The sequence below is a fragment of the Schistocerca piceifrons genome, chromosome 4, assembly GCF_021461385.2.
Source record: "Schistocerca piceifrons isolate TAMUIC-IGC-003096 chromosome 4, iqSchPice1.1, whole genome shotgun sequence".
In the NCBI taxonomy this organism is placed as follows: domain Eukaryota; kingdom Metazoa; phylum Arthropoda; class Insecta; order Orthoptera; family Acrididae; genus Schistocerca; species Schistocerca piceifrons.
The window spans coordinates 16,312,261-16,325,329 of record NC_060141.1 but is presented as its reverse complement, the minus strand read 5'-3'; positions in this window follow the sequence as shown (position 1 = coordinate 16,325,329).

The window sequence follows — 13,069 nt, the reverse complement described above, 5'->3', positions numbered from 1 at the left end:
TGCTGCTAATTCCGCCTGTAATGGCTAAGCAGGCCAATTTCTGCACCTTAGCAAGCTCCGTAGCTGAAACCCGCTGTTCTACCTTCTTCCACCACACTACGGCCCTGCAGGAAATCCTAGGTCTGACCACTGTGGTGTATATCCAGTGCATACCCCTGGGGCTTAGGTCCCATTTTTTGCCACAAGCCCTTTTAGTAGTCGCTAGAGTACTTTTTGGATACTCTTAACGTGAGGGGTCCACGTTAGCTTCTCATCTAAGGTTACCCCTTGTAAGGGGTTCATCACACTGCTGGAGCAAATGTAATTTCGATGTATTGCTCACGCGCTGCCTGCGACAGAAAACATCTTTGCTGCAATAGAGCCGCAGGTCACAGAAGTCTCGGCACTTGTTGCAATCGCCCGCTGTTACAGAGTAGTTGCAGTCGCTCGCTGCTACAGTGCAGTAGTAGTCTGTCGGTGGTATTCATGTGAATAAAGAGCTAGTTGTGTTTCACAGGAACGGTGTTTTCAAAACCCATGTTCACTATGTGTCGATAGACTATTTTCTTCGAGGTAATTCATAATGTTCGAACACAATACATGTTCCAAAATCCTGCTGCATATCGACGTTAACGATGTTGTTGTTGTTGTTGTGGTCTTCAGTCCTGAGACTGGTTTGATGCAGCTCTCCATGCTACTCTATCCTGTGCAAGCTTCTTCATCTCCCAGTACCTACTGCAACCTACATCCTTCTGAATCTGCTTAGTGTATTCATCTCTTGGTCTCCCTCTACGATTTTTACCCTCCACGCTGCCCTCCAATACTAAATTGGTGATCCCTTGATGCCTCAGAACATGTCCTATCAACCGATCCCTTCTTCTAGTCAAGTTGTGCCACAAACTTCTCTTCTCCCCAATCCTATTCAATACTTCCTCATTAGTTATGTGATCTACCCACCTAATCTTCAGCATTCTTTTGTAGCACCACATTTCGAAAGCTTCTATTCTCTTCTTGTCCAAACTATTTATCGTCCATGTTTCACTTCCATACATGGCTACACTCCATACGAATACTTTCAGAAATGACTTCCTGACACTTAAATCTATACTGGATGTTAACAAATTTCTCTTCTTCAGAAACGCTTTCCTTGCCATTGCCAGCCTACATTTTATATCCTCTCTACTTCGACCATCATCAGTTATTTTGCTCCCCAAATAGCAAAACTCCTTTACTACTTTAAGTGCCTCATTTCCTAATCTAATTCCCTCAGCATCACCCGACTTAATTAGACTACATTCCATTATCCTTGTTTTGCTTTTGTTGATGTTCATCTTATATCCTCCTTTCAAAACACTGTCCATTCCATTCAACTGCTCTTCCAAGTCCTTTGCTGTCTCTGACAGAATTACAATGTCATCGGCGAACCTCAAAGTTTTTATTTCTTCTCCATGAATTTTAATACCTACTCCGAATTTTTCTTTTGTTTCCTTTACTGCTTGCTCAATATACAGATTGAACAACATCGGGGAGAGGCTACAACCCTGTCTTACTCCCTTCCCAACGACTGCTTCCCTTTCATGTCCCTCGACTCTTATAACTGCCATCTGGTTTCTGTACAAATTGTAAATAGCCTTTCGCTCCCTGTATTTTACCCCTGCCACCTTTAGAATTTGAAAGAGAGTATTCCAGTCAACATTGTCAAAAGCTTTCTCTAAGTCTACAAATGCTAGAAACGTAGGTTTGCCTTTCCTTAATCTTTCTTCTAAGATAAGTCGTAAGGTCAGTATTGCCTCACGTGTTCCAGTGTTTCTACGGAATCCAAACTGATCTTCCCCGAGGTTGGCTTCTACTAGTTTTTCCATTCGTCTGTAAAGAATTCGTGTTAGTATTTTGCAGCTGTGACTTATTAAGCTGATAGTTCGGTAATTTTCACATCTGTCAACACCTGCTTTCTTTGGGATTGGAATTATTATATTCTTCTTGAAGTCTGAGGGTATTTCGCCTGTTTCATACATCTTGCTCACCAGATGGTAGAGTTTTGTCAGGACTGGCTCTCCCACGGTCGTCAGTAGTTCCAATGGAATATTGTCTACTCCGGGGGCCTTGTTTCGACTCAGGTCTTTCAGTGCTCTGTCAAACTCTTCCCGCAGTATCATATCTCCCATTTCATCTTCATCTACATCCTCTTCCATTTCCATAATATTGTCCTCAAGTACATCGCCCTTGTATAGACCCTCTATATACTCCTTCCACCTTTCTGCTTTCCCTTCTTTGCTTAGAACTGGGTTTCCATCTGAGCTCTTGATATTCATACAAGTCGTTCTCTTATCTCCAAAGGTCTCTTTAATTTTCCTGTAGGCGGTATCTATCTTACCCCTAGTGAGATAGGCCTCTACATCCTTACATTTGTCCTCTAGCCATCCCTGCTTAGCCATTTTGCACTTCCTGTCGATCTCATTTTTGAGACGTTTGTATTCCTTTTTGCCTGTTTCACTTACTGCATTTTTATATTTTCTCCTTTCATCAATTAAATTCAATATTTCTTCTGTTACCCAAGGATTTCTACTAGCCCTCGTCTTTTTACCTACTTGATCCTCTGCTGCCTTCACTACTTCATCCCTCAAAGCTACCCATTCTTCTTCTACTGTATTTATTTCCCCCATTCCTGTCAATTGCTCCCTTATGCTCTCCCTGAATCTCTGTACAACCTCTGGTTCTTTTAGTTTATCCAGGTCCCATCTCCTTAAATTCCCACCTTTTTGCAGTTTCTTCAGTTTTAATCTACAGGTCATAACCAATAGATTGTGGTCAGAGTCCACATCTGCCCCTGGAAATGTCTTACAATTTAAAACCTGGTTCCTAAATCTCTGTCTTACTATTATATAATCTATCTGATACCTTTTAGTATCTCCAGGGTTCTTCCATGTATACAACCTTCTTTCATGATTCTTAAACCAAGTGTTAGTTATGATTATGTTGTGCTCTGTGCAAAATTCGACCAGGCGGCTTCCTCTTTCATTTCTGTCCCCCAATCCATATTCACCTACTATGTTTCCTTCTCTCCCTTTTCCTACACTCGAATTCCAGTCACCCATGACTATTAAATTTTCGTCTCCCTTCACAATCTGAATAATTTCTTTTATTTCATCATACATTTCTTCAATTTCTTCGTCATCTGCAGAGCTAGTTGGCATATAAACTTGTACTACTGTAGTAGGCGTGGGCTTCGTATCTATCTTGGCCACAATAATGCGTTCACTATGTTGTTTGTAGTAGCTTACCCGCATTCCTATTTTCCTATTCATTATTAAACCTACTCCTGCATTACCCCTATTTGATTTTGTGTTTATAACCCTGTATTCACCTGACCAGAAGTCTTGTTCCTCCTGCCACCGAACTTCACTAATTCCCACTATATCTAACTTCAACCTATCTCTTGATGCCTCTGAGGCACCAACGTTAACGATATGGGCCTTTAATTTAGTGGATTACTCCTACTCCCTTTCTTCAATATTGGTGTGACCTGTGCAACTTTCCAGTCTTTGGATACGGATCTTTCATCGAGCGAACGGTTGTGTTTGATTGTTAAGTATGGAGCTAATGCAATAGCATACTCCGAAAGACCAGAAGACTAGCTTTTATTAAGTGATTTAAGTTGCTTCACTACTCCGAGGATATTTACTTCTACGTTACTCCTGTTGGCAGCTGTTCTCGATTCAAATACTGGAATATTTACTTAGTCTTCTTTTGTGAAGGCATTTCAGAAGGCTGTGTTTTGTGACTCTACTGTGGCAGCACTGTCTTCGATAGTATCTCCATTGCTATCGCGCAGAGAAGGCATTGATTGTTTCTTGCCGCGAACATACTTCACATACGACCAAAATCTCTTTGGATTTTCTGCCAGGTTTCGAGACAAAGTTTCGTTGTGGACTGTTATAGGCGTCTCGTATTGAACTACGCGCAAAGTTTCGAGCTTTTGTGAAATATCACCAATCTTGCGGATTTTGCGTCTGTTTAAATTTGGCATGTTTGTTTCGTTGTTTCTGCAACAGTGTTCTAACCCGTATTGTGTACCAAGGAGGATCAGCTCCGTCGTTTGTTAATTTACTTGATATAAATCTCTCAATTGCTGCCGATACTATTTCTTTGAATTTAAGCCATATCTGGTCTACACTTACTAATTTGGAATGAGTGGAGATTGTCTCTCAGGAAGGCGTCAAGTGAATTTTATCTGCTTTTTTGAACAGGTATATTTTTCGCTTACTTTTCGAGGATTTGGGGATTACAATATTCAATCTCGCTACGAGGACCCTGTGTTCCCTGAATCGGTTTTGATGCTCGTTATTAACTCAGGAATAGTTGTTGCTAAGAGGTCAAGTGTGTTTTCACAACCGTTTACTATTCGCGTGGGCTCATGTACTAACTGTTCGAAATAATTTTCAGAGAATGCGTTTAGCACAATTTCGGATGATATTTTATGCGTACCTCCGGAATTAAACATGTATTTTCGCCAACATGTCGAGGGTAAATTAAATTCACCACCAACTCTTATCCTATGAGTCGGGTACGTGTTTGAAATCAAACTCCATTATTCTTTTAACCTTTCTGCAACTGTATCATCTGAATTGGGAGATCGGTAAGAGATCCACAATCTGTCCTCTCAACTATGCTGCAAATGGTCAGCTCTGCTTTGATCTTACAAGCAAGACTGGCAGCCTTTACCACCTCTGTTAGCCACTCGAAACCAGAGAGAATCTCTTCTGATCCAAAGCGACACACATCATTGGTACCGACGTGAGCAACCACCTGTAGTTGGCCGCACCCTGTGCTCTTCATGTCATCCGGGAGCACCCTTCCCACATCTGGAATGACTCCACCCGGTATGCACATTAGTTTTCTTACTCTTCTTGTCAGCCAAGTCCCTAAGGGGCCCCATAACGCGCCTAACGCTGGAGCTCTCAACTACCAATAATCCCACCCTCTGTGATTTCTTGGATCTTGCAGGCTGAGTGGTTTGAAGCAGGACAGGAGACAGCATCTGGCTCAACGACAGCGTCAACCACAGACAGGACCTGAAACACGTTTGTCAGACAAACCAGGGAGGCTTTATGTGCGGCCGCCTGGGAAGTCTTTCGCCACCTGCTTCGCCCCGGGGCGACCTCCCACTCGACCACAGGTGAGGGATCAGCCTCAGTGCAAGTGGTAGCTGGGTTGGCCACTGGTGAGGACCGTGCTGGACGTCCGTTGGACCCCCACGGTCGGCCCACAACAGTGGTGCCCATCCACTGCAGCCTCAAGCTGTGTAACCGAAGCCATCACAACCTGAAGGTGAGAGCAAAGTGCCACCGACTTGGCTCGCATCCGCACATAACAATCGCAGTCCCTGTCAATACTAAAGACCATGGAAAACTAAACTATGCAGATAAACGGACTGTCGACACGTGCTGCGCAACTCTACTGTAGACCCTGACGAAAACGCACCAACTGTGTCTAGTAATATGCAGTTATTCAAAAACCTAACTACCAATGCACTCAGGTGAAACTAAATAATCTGCCCCTGATTAGGAACTTGTAATATATCACAAAATGGGTTTACTTTCCGACTCAAACAAAAACGCGAGAAATGTGGCCATTAGATATTAAATTTATACGCAGAAACTCAAGAAACTGAACTATTAAGGCACACAGATTATATAATAGAATTCGCTCCTGGTTAGGAACTCGTAAATGTCACAAAAGCGGTTAGTTCCCTGTTGCTGCGTCTGTCTTGGTTGGCTACTGCTGCCTGACTCAAGGATTCCTATAGGTCATGGTCTGTCTTAAATCCCATTTAAACCTGGAATTTAATGTACATGTGGTCCGATGAGGATGGCTCCAATACCACATGCCGCTGTTTGACATACGAGGTGTGGCTAGAAAAAAACCGGACTAGTACTGGTGAAACAATAAAACGAATGCAATAAGGCTGAAAGTCGCGTGGCCTGTCACGTGACTCTCGCTCCGCCTACTGCTCGAGTTTTATCTGCCTCCAGCACTCAGTCTGCCCGTGGCGTCTGTTTTAAGTAGTTGACGTTTTGTCTGTGCGTCGGAAAATGTTGAGTGTACAGAAAGAACAGCGTGTTAACATCAAATTTTGTTTCAAACTAGGAAAATCTGCAAGTGAAACGTTTGTAATGTTACAACAAGTGTACGGCGATGATTGTTTATCGCGAACACAAGTGTTTGAGTGGTTTAAACGATTTAAAGATGGCCGCGAAGACACCAGTGATGACACTCGCACTGGCAGACCATTGTCAGCAAAAACTGATGCAAACATTGAAAAAATCGGTAAACTTGTTCGACAAGATCGCCGTTTAACAATCAGAGGAGTGTCTGAGTTAACAGGAGTTGACAAGGAAAGTGTTAGGCAGATTCTTCATGAAAGTTTCAACATGAACAAAGTGTGTTCAAAAATGGTTCCAAAGTGTCTCACAATTGAACAGAAGGAACACCGAAGAATGATTTGTTCTGACATCCTGGAAAACATTGAAAGTGATCCCACCTTCTTACAAAATGTTATTACTTGCGATGAATTGTGGTTTGTTACTTACGATCCCGAAACTAAACGCCAATCGATGCATTGGAAAACTCCTGGTTCTCCACGACAAAAAAAAAGCACGAATGTCAAAATCGAAATTCAAGGCAATGATGATTGTTTTTTTTTTTTTGACATCAAAGGGATTGTGCACATTGATTTGGTACCAGAGGGACAAACAGTGAATCAGCATTACTACATTAGCGTCCTGGCTACCCTACGTGAGCGAGTACGGAGAATACGGAACGATTTGTGGAGAAAAAAGTCATGGATCCTTCACCAAGACAATGCCCCAGCTCACAGTGCGTTGTCAGTGAAGACGTTTTTGGCAAAACACAACATTCCCATCTTAGATCATCCACCCTACTCACCTGATTTGGCCCCCTGTGACTTTTTGCTTTTCCCTAAAGTCAAGTCAGCTTTGAAAGGAACTAGATTTGAGACTGTTGAAGCAGTAAAAGAAAAAGCGACGGAAGTAATGTATGGACTTATCGAAAATGATCTGCAGCATTGCTATGAACAGTGGAAAATTCGTATGGAGCGGTGTAGAGACCGAGGAGGAGAGTACATTGAAGTAGATAACATGAAATTGTAAATAATTGTAAATAAATGTTTTTTCCAGCATCAGTCCGGTTTTTTTCTAGCCGCACCTCGTAGCTGCCCATTGTCATGGAACTAAAGGTTATTTCAATTACTTCTTCCCTTCTGCTATTCCTTAGTGTTGGTTCCTTGCCCTATTCAGGACCTCTAAGTGGTTAGCTAAAAGAAATTCAAGAAGGTACTCACCTCTACTGTTGGTGTCCATGCTGCCCCACACTAGGCTGTGGGCAGTGGCGTCGCATCCCACCAGCAGCTGATCACCTTGCCGATGGCGAGTCTCTACCAGTCTCGTCACCTCCAAGGGAGGAGGTGAGCTGTCTTCGTAAGGAAGGTATGCTGAGGCCAAAATAATTTCTCCCGTGATACCTTCCTCACATTGCTGCATTTTAATGGACACTAAGTCCCTAGAGCAGAAATCCATCATTGGCATGAAAGAAATTCCATTTCTTACATAGATGCATGTTCTGGAGTTTCTTAGATTTCTAGCATAAATCAGCTTACCTCCAGTGCCACTGAGGCCCGATGCACCCCCTTTATATAAATAGTGTTCTTGTATCAGGGCCATGTCCGCTTCTTACCTCCCCAGGCAGCGACTCAGGGCACCAGAGGCCTCTTTACTGTGCTGCCTTCAGGGACCTCTCTCCAACCTCCACCACCAGGGTTCGTCCTTCTGGGGCAACCTTCTGGTTCATCACTCTCCAATCTTGTGTCGAGACTTTCCCGAACAGAGTCTTTGGAGAGACTACCTTAAGGATATCTGGTACCCATATTGATATCTTTGCGGTCTTAAGAAGCTCCACTGCCGTCTTAACCAGCAGCTTCGCGTCTTCCCATGGGGACATCATGGGTACCTTGTCCTTGAGCCATTCCACCGTGTGTACTCCCTCACAGACAAAAATGAGGGCACCACGATCTTGATGGACCATCCTGAAGTTGGGTCCTGGGTCAGCCCCCCCCCCCCCAATCTTTTCAATGAAGGTCATCTATACCAATTCCTCCTGTTGCGAGGTGATGGTCTCCACTGGATAGCCTTCCTGGATAACTGCCTCCCTAAGAATTGAGACTGCAGTACTATAGGTCTGTTTCCCTATTTCTTTCCTCAGTTTTTTATGGACTCGCTTATCCAGGGAAGAGGGAGTCTTTGATTCCTCCCTTATCTGCTTGCTACCTGTCTTTGGCGTAGTGGTGGTCTGCATATCCCTTTCAACCTGAGACAGTTTCTCCTGGGGGTCTTAGGTTCAAGTCCCTTTAATTCCCGCCATTTGTCTTTAGGAAGCCATTCTTTCCCTTCCTTTTCCCTCTGTTCCCTGAGTGGTTTCCTCCTCTGGGCCCCAGACAAGCCTTTGATCTTAATGTGGTCTAGCTTCTCGGCTACAGTTCCCACTTCTTTCTCAGATATAGACCCTGATTCAGTAGTGGGAATGCCTTCCATCGGTACTGACCCCTATGTTTGGATATATGAGGTCTCAATTTGCCCCTCAGTTTGTTTTTCTTTTTCTTTAGTCATGTCCATATTGGTCCCACGAGATTTGGGGATCTACAACGTTCACACCACGAATACCCCACGTGGTATAATGCTACTTACTCAGGGAGGTTGCCCAATATCCCTGAGGCTCCATTTGCGACACATCTTCCCATGTGCCACGCATACCTCGGCACAGATCGCATCACAACTTGGGCTGGGTCAGGGAGTTGGGTAGAACTAGAAGTGGATAGGGAAGATGGGACGTTGTGGGACACTCTTAGTTTTATCCATCGGCTGAGGCCCTTCTGGCAGTAGGTCCTCTACCTTCGGCATAGCCCTCAGCTTCACGCGGATGCACAAGGCTCTCCACCCGCATGGACAGTGCTTCGTCAAGGTGGTGTCCCTCGGAGAGGCGATTGCGTCTGATTCATTAGTAACTGGGCGGGAGGGGGGGGGCTGAGTTCATTGTTGATTTTCCTTGTACGAAGTGCCTTTTGGGCACAAAATTTGGTTTTACACTGGTGTTCCCCCATCACAGTGCAGTTTAGGTGTGCGGAGTTTTAAGATATGAATATTTATTTATTTAGCGTATGGCAAGTGCAAATCACGTATGAAAAATCTAAAAGTACATAACACACAAAACAGTTACAATATCACAAACAAACATCTAGGTTAGAAATATAATCAATTGCACTGTTAGTCGCATCCATGAAGTCCCTTGTTGGCCCAGGGTAGGCCCTCAGAGGGCATTCTACCACGATATGGTGAATTGTCTGCCTGTCAGCGCCGCAGTCGCACTGTGGTGATGGCACTATGCTCCATTTTCTATTTGTACAAGGAGTCCGCACAACGGCCGTGGCTCGTCCTGATCCTGTTAAGGGTAGACCAGATTTTGCGGGGCAAGTCAAAGCCCCGAGGTCTGTTGGATGTTCCCAATAAGGTGTTAACCTGAGGCGGTGTCTTTTCCTCCCATTCTTCTCTCCAGCGGTCCTCAAGAATAAAAGCGTTCTTTACCAGATCTTTGGCACTTGCGAGAGGGGGGTGTCTGGATTTCAATCTATTTTGCTCAATTCCATTACTCAGGGTGTGGATAGGAAGATCTGGGCTATTTTGGATTTTTCGACACTCCCTGACAAGTGCGTGTTCTCTGCGCAAATGTGGCGACGGGATATGGCTCAATACAGGCAGCCATTGGACAGGAGTTGACCTGATCGTTCCAGAGATAATCCTCATCGTTTGGTTCAAGACTGCATCCACCTTCTTGATGTGAGCACTATTTAACCATATTGGGGAACAGTACTCTGCTGCAGAATAGACAAGTCCTAGTGCAGAGCTACGCAGAACGGAGGCAGTGGACCCCCAGCTAGTGCCACAAAGCTTTTGGACAATGTTGTTTCTAGTTCTGACTTTTTCAGCAGTGTTTACAAGGTGTTGTTTATAGCTCAATGTTCTATCGAGTGTCACGCCCAGATACTTTGGTGATCTATTATATGGAAGAATGCCGCCATCAAAGCGGATCTTGAGCTCTTTGTTTGCTAATTTGTTATTCAGGTGGAAACAAGTGGCCTCTGTTTTGGATGGGCTGGGTTGGAGCCTCCAGTCACGGAAGTATTTTCCTAGAGTGGTCAAATCGCTGGATAGTGTGATCTCAGTTTCCTCCATCACTCGGTTTTGTGTGGCCAAGGCCCAGTCGTCCGCATATCCGAACATTTTGGATCTCGTCCTAGGCATATCGGCTATATACATGCTGAAAAGCAGTGGAGCCAGTACTGAACCTTGGGGCAGGCCATTATTAAGTTTCATGAATTTACTTCTGTTGTTACCGATGACAACCTGGAATGGTCTATTGCAGAGCATTTCGTTGATAAGGTTAGCCCTTTCTAGACATGGCACGATGCAGAGGAGCTTATAAATCAGGCCCTGTCTCCAGACAGTGTCGAACGCCGCCGTCAGGTCAACAAATACCACTGATGTTTTTTGCTGTCTTTGGAAGCCCGCCTCGATGTAGGTTGTTAGAGCGAGGACCTGATCCGTGCAGCTTCTTTTCGGCCGGAAGCCCGCCTGTTCTACCGGTACAGCCTCCAGGATGACTTCGCTCATTGTGTCGTACGTAAGTCTCTCCAGTAATTTATAGATCATGCTGAGTAAGGCGATTGGGCGGTAGCTCTGAGGTTGGTCACTCAGTTTGCCCGGTTTTAATATGGCAACAATTTTAGCCTTTTTGAGAGTGTGCAGAATTTTTCCAGTTTGCAACACGTTAGAGAAGAATTGCGCAAGCCATAATCTTGCAAATTTACCACAGTGGAGCAGAAATTCTGGGTGAATCCCATGAAACCCTGGGGCCTTTCCTGGTTTTATATCCTTCAGGGCCATATTTAACTCTTCGACTGAAAAGGGTTGGGAATAAGATGTATTGTTCTCTGCTGTCGATTTTAGCTCTTTAAGCTCTTTTTTAATTTTTATAGTATGGGCTCGTTCCTTTGGGGCCCTGGACGTCTTGCTGATGTGAACCGCAACTGTATTTGGGGACATAGCGCTGGTCATTCGCAGAGTTTTACCTCCACCTCCAAGTCTCCGAAGCAAAGACCACGCCCTTCTGCTTGATCTTGTAAAATCCATTTGCTCCACGGTCTCCATCCACTTAGCACGCCTGGCCACGTCTAGGCTATGTAATAGATCGTCTGCAATTTCTTTATCCCCATTGTCCAGAAACTGTCTATAAAGCCGTTCACTTTCCTCGCTCCATCCTGGCACATATTCGTTTCTGAATCCTCTGGGCATACTAACTTTAGCTGAGCTGATGACGGCTCCAACAAATCTTTCGTAGTTCTTATACGTTGGGGGTATCCATCCAAGGCATTTATCAAGTTTCTCCGAGAAAGCAGCCCAATCTGCCCTCCCAAAGTTCCATCTAGGACGAGGATAAGAGGATATCAGGGGAATAGTAAGACCTATTTCTAAGAGCACTGGACGATGCTGAGAGTGGGGGAAATCCTCAAGTACCCTGCGAGAGACCGGCAGGGGTTTGTTGTTCTTGTCAGTTGTAACAAAACTGAGGTCAGGGCAGGTTTCAGTTAGCCAAGCGGCTGATTTAAATGTACCTCGGTCTTTGGCGTCAAAGATTAGTTGAGTATTATGATCTTCTGTCCATTTCACCAGGTCTTCGCCGTTTTGGTCAGATATTCGATATTTCCACAGTTCATGGTGGCTATTAAAGTCACCCACGTATATTGCTGGGTGAGGCAGGATTTGAAGAGCTTGTGGGGGCCACGATTGCCCTGGTGGCTTGTGTACATTATTTATTGTGACTTCACCCACTTTTATAATGACTTCGTGAATCTCGTTTGTGGTAGATGTTGATACGAGAGCCACTTCTTCGATATTTCTCCTGACGTATGTTGCCGTGCCGTAATGTCTGTGGTGTGTGGCGCCTATTAGGTCATAGCCAGATATTATGCCCCTTGATCTTAGCTGCTCGTCATCTTCAGTATGGGTCTCCTGAATTGTGACTACGTCAATGTCGTTCTTTGTTAAAACTTTATGCAAGTACATGCATTTGGCTCTACTTATACCTTCAATATTCAGGTGGCAGACTCGAATCAGCGATCCGAGTTCTCTAGTCAAAGGGTTCGTTTTGCTAGAATTCATCGTGATTTGCCGTGACCAGGAGATCAACTAAGGATTATCTGGTCGCCTGTACTTTGCTAGTTCATTTAGCGTTACCCAGGGTGCACGTGTAGTATTCTACTACGGACGCGAACTAGCTTTACACCACTTATGCTGTTTGTCTAATATTACTTCACGCAGATTGCGATTGAGTGTGGGATGGATGGCACATTTTCCTAGGTTAGCGAGGACATACAAGGATATGCTCGGTGTTTGTCACGTTTGTGTAAGTTATTGTGTGGGTTTCCGTTCTTATGGAATCTTCGGAGTCATTGTCTTGTGTGTTGATACATACGCGTTCTCGGTTTTATTCTGCTGGCTTTTCATATGAACATTTCGAAGTTCGTGGTACTGTAGGAGTATGATACACATATGCTGCTACTGGTTTTATTGATTGACTTCTGTTAGGTTACTTTAGAGAATATTGTTACATATACACAGTGGATTTGCCATATGAGATGACGCAATACTGCGTCGACATGTGTCATATATATATATATTACTTTTAACCCTGGGGGTCATATTGACGATGGATGTAACTAATGTTGACAACATCGTTTTACGTCCTGCAAATTTCTTCGAATTAGTTGAAAAGTTGTTGACACGCTTCGTTGTTATTTTCGAGATTCTGCGTCTAGAGTCTTGTACATACACAAGTTACACATTTCCTGTACTAGTGCCGTGGAACTTGGGCTTATAACTGGGTTGCTGTAGAGTAATATTGTAACGTTCTTTATAAAAGTGTAACGTTCTTTATAGAATTTGTGTGCTTGTTTGCCAATGAA